Below are 10,204 nucleotides of genomic sequence, written 5' to 3' on the forward strand. Positions count from 1 at the left end.
GGTTGGGGACAAATTGCAAGAGAGAAGATAGAGGTCATCAAGCTTTGTCAGAGACCTAAGAAAAGAGCCTCTCCTAAAAACTGCTTTGCCCCACAGCCAAAATGGAAGATATGCATGTGCACCGGGTTTTGTATGAAATATCTTAACAATCCTTGGGGCATGAGGGAGGAAATTAGTTGCACCGTGAAATGTGGCCTCTCTGAAGACGGAGGAAAGGCCAGGGAATGTTTTATAGTAAAGTTTATAACAGAACATTTGAGTGGTGAAGGGCTATTTGTGCAGCCTCAGGGTGTACTGCTAATAAAAGTGCTGGCTAACCTGCTGTTTTTAAGTTCCACAGACCTATGATGTCAGAATTCATTATGCACCCAAGGGCTATTTATGGCCTCATAAACTAGTAGACAAGGAAATTGTTGGTGAAAAATGGTTTCCAAAGCTAAAATGCAATCATTCATTCGTCAGCTCTCTGAGGGCCCTCAAGTCTATCTCTAAGGACTTCTCCTACCTAAAACAAAATCCTGTGCTCTGAGTAGTAAAAAGTTTTCCTACCCTGGTTCCATCTTGAGTATTTATATGACATCTGTGCCACAGTTGGGTCAGGGTGTGTATCTCTAGGGGAAAGATGTCCATCCATAGCCAGCAGACACAAAACGTGGCTAAGGTGAGAAATGGGGGAGGAGGGAAGGGTGAGAGGAAGAGAGGTAGGGGATCAGAGACAGAAATCCTCACATCTTAGGTCTTATTGCCATGGGACCATTGGACCATCTAAGCCATTAAAACTAGGCTTAGACTGACAATACAAGACACAGCACCCCAAACTCCCTGGAACATGGTAGGTACTCAAAAAATATTTGCTGAATAAATGATAAGCAAGTTATATGCCTTTCTTCCTCTTATCCAGCCTAGGGTAATGAATCTCAACACCACTTTTTTGGGAGAAAGCATGTGTGCCTTCCTCAGCCCAGTGCAGAAACCATGTGCAGGAGCACTGAAACATTTTCACTAGTTCATCGAAAATAGTTCTATTTGCTAAACAAGTATCTTACTACTGAATATTTTTCCCCTTTGTATGAGAAGCTGATTTCTTCTACTCAACACCCATTTCTGGTTTGTTATTATTATTATTCAATGTATGGAAACAAAAAACAAAAACAGTTCATCCATTTTTCCCATTCCCTACTCCCGACTTCTGGCAAACATCAATCGGTTCTCTGAATCTATGGGTTTAGATTTTTTGTTTATTTGTTTTTAGATTTCACATATAGGAGAAATCATATGATATCTGCCTTTCTCTGTTTGATTCTCTTCACTTAACATACACCCTTTCAGTCCATGTATCTTGTCACAAATGGTAGGATTTTTCACAATTTTTATGGTTGAATAATATTCCATTGAATATCTATACCACAATTTCTCTATCCATTCATCTTTAATGGACATTTAGGTTGTTGCCATATCTTGGCCATTGCAAATAATGCTGCAGTGAACAAGATGGCACATATACCTTTTTGATATAGTGTTTTGTGTTTTCTTCAGGTAAATACCCAGAAGTGGAATTGTGAGGTCATATTGAAATCCTCTTTCTAATTTTTTCAGGAACCTCCATAGTGTTTCCCATAGTGGCTGCACCAAATTACATTCTTATCAACAGTACATATAGGTTCCCTTATCTCCACATCCTACCAACACTTGTTATTTCTAGTCATTTTGATAATAGTCACTTTAACAGGTGTGAAGTAATACTTTATTGTGGTTTTGATTTGTATTTCTCTGAAGATTAATGGTGTAAAGCATATTTTCATGTACCTATTGGCCATGTGTATGCCTTCTTTAGAAAAATATCTATTCAGGTCTTCTGCCCGTTTTAAAATATTTTTATTGAAGTACAGTTGACACACAATGTTACATTCATTTCAGGTATACCACATACTGATTTGACAATTCTATACATTATGCTATACTCCCCACAAGTGTAGTTACCATCTGATACCATGCACTGTTACAATAATACCATTGACTATTGTCCCTATGCTGTATTATCTGCCCATTTTTAAATCAGATTGTTTGGGTTTGGGATTTTGGTGGAGGGATTTGTGGTTTGTTTTGTTTTGTTTTGTTTTGTTTTGGTGTTGAGTTGTATGAATTCTTTATATATTTTGGATATTAGGTCCATATCAGATATATGATTTGCTAAGATTTTCTCCCTTCAATAGGTTTCATTTTCAAAATGAAATGTCTTTTCATTTTGTTAATGGTTTCCTTTGCTATGAAGAAACTTTTTAGTTTGATACACTCCACTTATTTATTTTTGCTCTTGTTGCTTTTGCTTTTGGTTTTAGATTTAAAAACTCATTGCCAAGACCTATGTAGAGGAGTTTACCACCTTTGTTTTCTTAAAAGAATTTCATGGTTTCAAATCTTATGTTCAAGTCTATAATCCATTTGTGAATTAGTTTTTGTGTATGATATATCTTGTGTATGATATATAGATATATCAAAATATCTATATATATTTTGCAAGTGGCTGTCGAATATTCCCAGCACCATTTATTAAGGACATTGCCCCTTAAACATTGAATATTCTTGGCTCCTTGTCATAAATTTATTGACCACATGTGATTGGGTTTAAGTCTAGGCTATTTTGTTCCTTTGATCTATGTGTCCATTTTTATGTCAATACCATACTATTTCAATTACTATGGCTTTGTAATATAGTTGGAAATCAGGAAGCATGATGCCTCCAGTTCTGTTCTTCTTTCTGAAGATTACTTTGACTATCTAGGTCTTTAAAATTCCATACACATTTTATGATTTTATTGTTCTATTTCTGTAAAAATGTCATTGCTATTTTGATAGACATACATTGGATTTGTAGATTGCTTGGGTAGACTGACATTTTAACAATATTAGTCCTTCCAATCTATGAGCATAGACTATCTTCCCATTTATTTCTGGCTTCTTCAATCTCTTTCATAATGCCTTGTAGTTTTCAATATACAGGTCTTTCACCTCCTTGGTTAAGTATATTGTAGGTGTTTTATTCTTTTTGATGAAATTATAAATGGGATTTCTAAATATTTCTCTTTCTAAAAATTCATTATTAGCATATAGAAATGCAAGATATTTGCATATTGATTTTGCATTCTGAAACTTTACTAAATTTATTTACTAGCTCTAATGGTTTTTAATGAAGTCTTCAGGGTTTTCTATATATAATATAATGTCATCTGCAAATAGTGACAGTTTGACTTTTTCCCTTTGCAATTTAGGTGACTTTTATTTCTTTTCCTTGTCTGTTTGCTGTGGCTAGGACTTCCAACACTATACTGAACAAAAGTGGTTTAAGAGTGGGTATTACTGTCTTGTATCTGATCTTAGAGGAAAAGTTTTCACCTTTTTACCTTCAAGTATGATGTTAGCTGTGGGTTAGTCATAGATGGCCTTCATTATGTTGAAATACATTCTTTCTTTACCTGCTTTGCTGAGAGTATAACATAAACAGATACTGAATTTGCCAAATGTTTTTTCTGCATCTGTTGAGATTAACATATCATTTGTATCCTCATTTTAATGTGGTGTATCACACTGGCTGATTTGCAAAAGTTGAACCATCCTTATATCCCCGAAATAAATACCACTTGATCGTGATGTGTCTCATGATGTATGATCCCTTTGATGTATTGTTGAATTTGGTTTGTCAATATTTTGTTGAGAATTTTTGCATCTAAGTTTATCAGCAATATTGGTCTGGTTTTGTTTTGTTTTGTTTTTGCGTGTGTATGTGTGGCATCCTCGTCTTGTTTTGGTATCAGAATAATGCTGTCTTACAAATTATTTTGGAAAAGTTCTCTCCTTTCTATTATTGGAAGAGTTTGTGAAAGATTGGTGTTAATTCTTCTCTGAACGTTGGGTAAATTTCATCAGTGATGTTATCTGGTCCTCGACTTTTGTTTTGTGGAAGGTTTTTTATTTCCAATTCAATCTCTTTACTGGTAGTCAGTCTATTTGGGTTTTTTATTTCATCTTGAATTAGTCTTGGTAGTCTTGGTAGGTTATATATTTCTAGGAATTTATCCATTTCTCCCAGATTATCCAGTCTGTTAGTACATAATTATTCATCATAATCTCTTATGATACTTTGTATTTCTGTAGTATTAGTTTTAACATCTGTTTCATTTCAGATTTTACTTACTTAGATAGTCTTTCTTTTCTTCTTTGTGAGTTTAACTAAAGGTTTCTCTATTTAGTTTATCATTTCAGAGAACAAGATCTTGGTTTATTTTTTCTTAAAAGATTTTATTTATTTGACAGAGAGAAGACAGACACAAAGAGAGCACAAACAGGGGGAGCAGAAGAGGAAGAGGGAGAAGCAGGCTCTCCACTGAGCAGGGAGCCCAATTCCGGGCTTGATCCCAGGACTCTGGGATCATGACCTGAGCTGAAGGAAGACGCTTAACCAACTGAGCCACCCAGGTGCCCACCCACATCTTAGTTTCATTGATCTTTTCAATTGTCTTTTTAATCACTATTTCATTTATTTCTGCTCTAATCTTTATTTCTGCTCTAACAGTTATTTCTTTCCTTCTACTAACTTTGAGTTTTGTTCATTCTTTTTCTATATAAGACATATAAAGGTATAAAGTTAGGTTGTTTGAGACTTTTTTGTTTCTTTTATCACTGTCCTCTTAGAACTGCATCCCATAAATTTTGGTATGTTACATTTTTTTCAAGGTATTTTTTTCTCTTGATTTCTTCATGGACCCATTGAATTTTCAAGTAGTATATTTTTTTTTAAAGATTTTATTTATTTATTTGACAGAGAGAGATCACAAGTAGGCAGAGAGGCAGGCAGAGAGTGAGAGGGAAGCAGGTTCCCTGCTGAGCAGAGAGCCCAATGCGGGACTCGATCCCAGGACCCTGAGATCATGACCCGAGCCGAAGGCAGCGGCTCAACCCACTGAGCCACCCAGGCGCCCCATCAAGTAGTATATTATTTAATCTACACATATCTGTAATTTTTTTGGTTTTATTCATGTAGCTAAATTTAAATTTCATACCATTGTGTTTGGAAAAGATACCTAATAGGATTTCAATCCTCTTAAACTTACTAAGACTTGTTTCATGAGCTAACATAAGATTTATCGTGGGAAATATTCTATGTGCATTCAAAAAGAATGTGCATTCTGCTGCTTTTGAATGGAATGTTCTATAACTATGTTAAGTCCATCTGGTCTAATGTGTAATTTAAGGCTGATGTTTCCATATTTATTTTCTGTCTGGATTATCTACTCATTGGTGTAAGGGTTTATTAAAGTCCCTGACAATAATTGTATTGCTATCTAATTCTCCGTTTAGTTTTGTCAATATCTGCTTTATATATTTAGATGCTCCTAGGTTGGGTGCATAAATACATACAAACATTATACCTTCTTGCTGAATTGACCCCTTTATCATTATGTAATCATTTCTTTGTCTACTATTATAGTATTTGTTTTAAACTCTATTTTGTCTAATGTAAGCATAACTACTCCAGCTTCCTTTTCATTTCCATTAGCATGAAATACCTTTTTCACTTTCACATTTACATTTCACATGGAAGGTCCCTTCACTTACATGATAATTAGTTAAGAGATACACAAGATAGGGGCACCTGGGTGGCTCAGTAGATTAAGCATCGGTCTTTGGCTCAGGTCGTGATCTCAAGATCCTGGGATGGAGCCCAGCACTGGGCTCCCTGCTCAGCAGGGAGTCAGCTTCTTCCTCTCCCTCCTCCTCCTCCTTCCATTCGTGCTCTCCCTCTCTCTCTCTCAAATAAATAAATAAAATCTTAAAAAAAAAAAAAAGAGAGATACACAATGTAAAACTATGTAAAGTGTGACATTAAAAACATAAAACATGGGGTGGGGAAGAGTAATAACATTTCTGATTCTTTAAGTCAGAAAATAAGAAAGTAAGCATTCTTATAAAGATAGTAATTCCTCTATCTGAATTCATGGCCAACATCATACTTAGTGTTTAAATATTAGAGACATTTTCATTAAATCAGGGGAAAATAAAATGCCCACTATCACCAATATCATTTACCATTATCTAGATGTTCTGGCTGGTGCAATAAAACATGACACAGTAATGAGAGGTACAAAGTTTGGTAACATTTCCAAAACATGTTTCTTTGGAACACTATTTTTCTGAAATGTTAAACAGACTTAAACAGTTTCTTTGCTGTTAAGACTTCTCAAAGTCAGAAATATCCTGACATTTTCTCTGAGTGTCCAAGAAGGGACATATTATTCAGCATTTCCCAAAGTTTTAAGCATCGTTTTTCACTCAAAGAATTTGAAAAATCTTGTGTTCCTTGGAACACTCTTTGGGAAACTCTGACTATATTTTTTCTTATCCTCAAACATTTTAATTTATATAGCTAGTCAAATATATCCATCTTCTCTGAAGGGAAGTAATAAGAATAAAGGCTTTAGAAGCACTTGGCTGGCTGAGTCAGAAGAACATGTGACTCTTGATCTTGGGGTGAAGAGCTCAAGCCCTACGCGGGGAGTAGAGATTAAAAATAAATAAATAAAAGCTTTAGAGTCAAAAAGAAAAAAACAGGTTTGAATCCTACATCCTCTACTGACTAACTGGGGGGTTGAGGTGAGATTCTTTCTTCTTTCTTGAGCTTGAACTCATCTATAAAAGGCAGATAATGATGTCTACACTGCAAAATACAGTTTTTATTAATTTAAACAATCTATGTAAAATTGTTTATCCTCATACATATTTTAAAATCCTAAGTAAAACAGCTATGAGATATCACCTCTGTTATGGACTAATCAAAGGTGGCAAAGATGCAGTGAGATGGACCTTCTCTTATCACAGCAGGTGAGGCTATAAATAGTTACAACCATTAAAAAAAGTAATTTGGCAGCTTAATCAAGGGCCTTAAAATTATTCATATCTTTTTGTCTAGTAATTTCACTTCCAAGAGAAAAATTATGACAAAGATATTTGTTGAAGCTTTCTTATAATAATGAAATTTTGGAAAAAGTACAAAAGTCTATCAATAGGTTACTAACAAAATAAGTCACATTGCAAGTCCTAGATATTTGTCATTTGCTGGTTGCCCTTTGGGATATTTCCTATTGTGTGTAGTCTTATAGGGAGGCTGCCTGCCAATCCAGACATCAGAGGGTCAGAACCTCTCTTCTCCCAGGCAGCCCAGGGACAGCCATCTCAGTCAGACTTTTACAATCATTGTCTCTCAGGACTCTGCATCTTGAGTTAGTAAAGAATTATAAGTTTATAAATTATAACTCTTTGCTTCAGCTATTTCCTTGTGTGTGGGCTGTGTGCGTGTATGTCTGTGTGTGCATGTGTGTCACAAGTGAAGGGAAAAAGACAGGGAGAGAGTATGTGTGTATAACAACGTTTTTCTAAGTTTCATCAGAGGTGTGTCTCTCTTATTGTTTTTTTGTGTTTTTTTTTTTATTTTATTTAGTTGTATGAGAGAGAGAAAGCTTGAGCACATGAGCAGAGGGAGGGCTAGAGGGAGAAGGAGGAGCAGACTCTCTGCTGAACTCCATCCCAGGACCCTGAGATCATGACATGAGCCACCCAGGCACCCCTTTCTTACTATTTTCAAAGAAGCATCTTTTGGGTCTGTAAATTATCTCACTATTGCAGAGGGAGGTCATTCATTTCATTGGTTTCTGCCATTATTTTTATGATTTCCTTCCTTCTTGAATGCAGAAGGTATTTGCCATGTACCAGCTCAAACCCATTTGTGTGTTTCCTACTCAATGAGTCCTATGTCCCAAGATGCAAGCCAGAAACTCACCTTCCCAGCTTCCCTTAGCTGGGCTTCATACCTGAGAATTAGACTCTGTCAATCAGACTCACTCATGTAAGACTTGGGTTTAAAAGAGAGTAACACAAGAAACCAGGTGCCACACATGGAATGCAGAAATTCCTTTCTGGGGTGTAGGGGGGTTGGGAGAAAGGGGGTAGGGTTATGGACATTGGGGAGGGTATGTGCTATGGTGAGTGCTGTGAAGTGTGTAAACCTGGCGATTCACAGACATGTACCCCTAGGGATAAAAATATATTATATGTTTATTAAAAAAAAAAATTCCTTTCTGGCCAGGGAGGCCCCAGGGGCATTAATTAGTCAAGGAGATCCTGAAGTCCCACAGCAGGTATTAATGGTGTCCAGTAGTGGTGGTCAGTAGAGAAGGGTCTTTGCATGGCTATTTTGTGATGGGGTTTCATTTTGTTTTAGTGATGCAGCAAAATTGACTCTTCAGCCCTCCCAAATCAGAGTCCTTAAATATCTTTTAATAAGTGTATTTTCTGCTGAATCTAGCCAGTAAGGACTTTGTAGTTTCTATGTAAGAATTCAGACTAAAGCATTGTTTCTTTGGATTGTCTTGCTACTCTAATTCTAGCTTCTTGAGTTGAATCATTGACTTTCTTGCTCTCAGTCTTTTTTAATTTCTGATAATTGATTTTGAAGCTATAAATTTCCCTTTAGGCAATGCTATTTATATTATAATTATGTTAGTCACCACACAGTACTTCATTAGTTTTTGATGTAGCTTCCTTGATTCATTGTTTGTGTATAATGCTTTATCTGTACTTTGGGGTAGAGTTCTTTGTCTGTCATCAGCTATCGGCATTTCATGATTTCCTTCTGATAAGCTTTTTAATTCAATTGTTATTTCATACTTTAAAAAATATACTCCCGAACATGTTTTTTTAGATTATCCTTTTTATGTCCTTGTTATAAACACCTAAATTCATTGTATTGCTGTGAGTGAATATGGCTCATAGGATACTAATTCTTTGGAATTTATTGAGACTTCCTTTGTGGCCTAGAACACGGTCAATTTTTGTGAATGCTCCTTATGTGCTTTAAAATTTTTTCTCTTTTGTATTCATTAACAGTGGTTTCCAAATGGAGCTCAGCTGACAGACCACACTACATTCATATGAATCACTCTTTAAAAATAAAGTGCTATACAATTGTTATGTGGCTAGCACATGAATTTACACTAAGTGGTTATTTTTCCAGTATCACTTGTTCTGGAACAAAAAGGAATTCCTATATTACAAAATGATATGCCTAAACTTGGTTAAGTACTTCTTTTTTTTTTTTTTAAAAAAAAAAAAAAAAAAAAAAAACTATGAATTCTGGAACACTGAAAAGAAATTTAAAAAATAAATAAATTTTTTTTAATTTAAAAATTAAAAAAGAATAACTAGGTAAGTTTTATTTTGAGTCTACATATCTTTTTTTCAGCAGTGCTTTATAGTTTTCAATGTACAGGTTTGTACATCCTTTGTTTACATCATCCCTAAGTATTTAATATTTTTTGATGGTAAGTAGTATTTTTAAGTTTTAAGTTCCAAGTCTGCATTGCTAGTACATAAAAATAGTTAACTTTTGTATAATGATCATTTATCATACAAACTTGCTAAACTGACTAATTTTAGATTTTTTTTGTAGATTCTATCAGATTTTCTACATAATCCCATTGTGAATAAAATGAGTTTTATTTCTTTCATTCCAAAAAAAAAATAAAATAAAATAAATAAAGTGCTATAGACCTCATTCTAAAATACTACATCCAAACCTCTGAGGTGAGACCCTCAAATCTGTGTCAAGCAGCATCTCAATTAACTCTAAAGTGGAAATTTTAGGAAGCACCCTCCTTTGCTCCTACCCCACTCTGCCCCACGTTCAGATAGGATCAGAGAGATAATTTCAGACAAATAGAATCCTATAATTTTGAAGAGATTTCGTGTCTTTTCATGGTACATTTTCCTAGAATTCAAAATTATCTACATTAGATTATTCTTCCTTATACTTAGCCTAAATGTTTCATGTATACTTTCTATTCTATATGCATTTCCCCCTCCTTCTTTCATAAAGAACCCAGATTTCATTTCTTAACCCCACGACACATGTGAGACCCACGAGATCATGTAATTTGGAGGAAAAGAGCTCCAAAGAGGTAGCCTGAGTAGTCCAAATCAACCCCATGGTACTTGCCTATGACTGACTTACATGATCTGTGAATGACATTCTGCTGGAGACTGTTACTGATCCAGAGAGATGCATGGGCCCTAAATTGGCCCTAAAAAGATGAAGAGAGGAATACTTTCATTCCTCTGTGGGAAGAGAAGAGCTTTTTTCCCTATAAATACCCTT

This window comes from Mustela nigripes, chromosome 5 (assembly GCF_022355385.1).
Source record: "Mustela nigripes isolate SB6536 chromosome 5, MUSNIG.SB6536, whole genome shotgun sequence".
NCBI lineage: Eukaryota > Metazoa > Chordata > Mammalia > Carnivora > Mustelidae > Mustela > Mustela nigripes.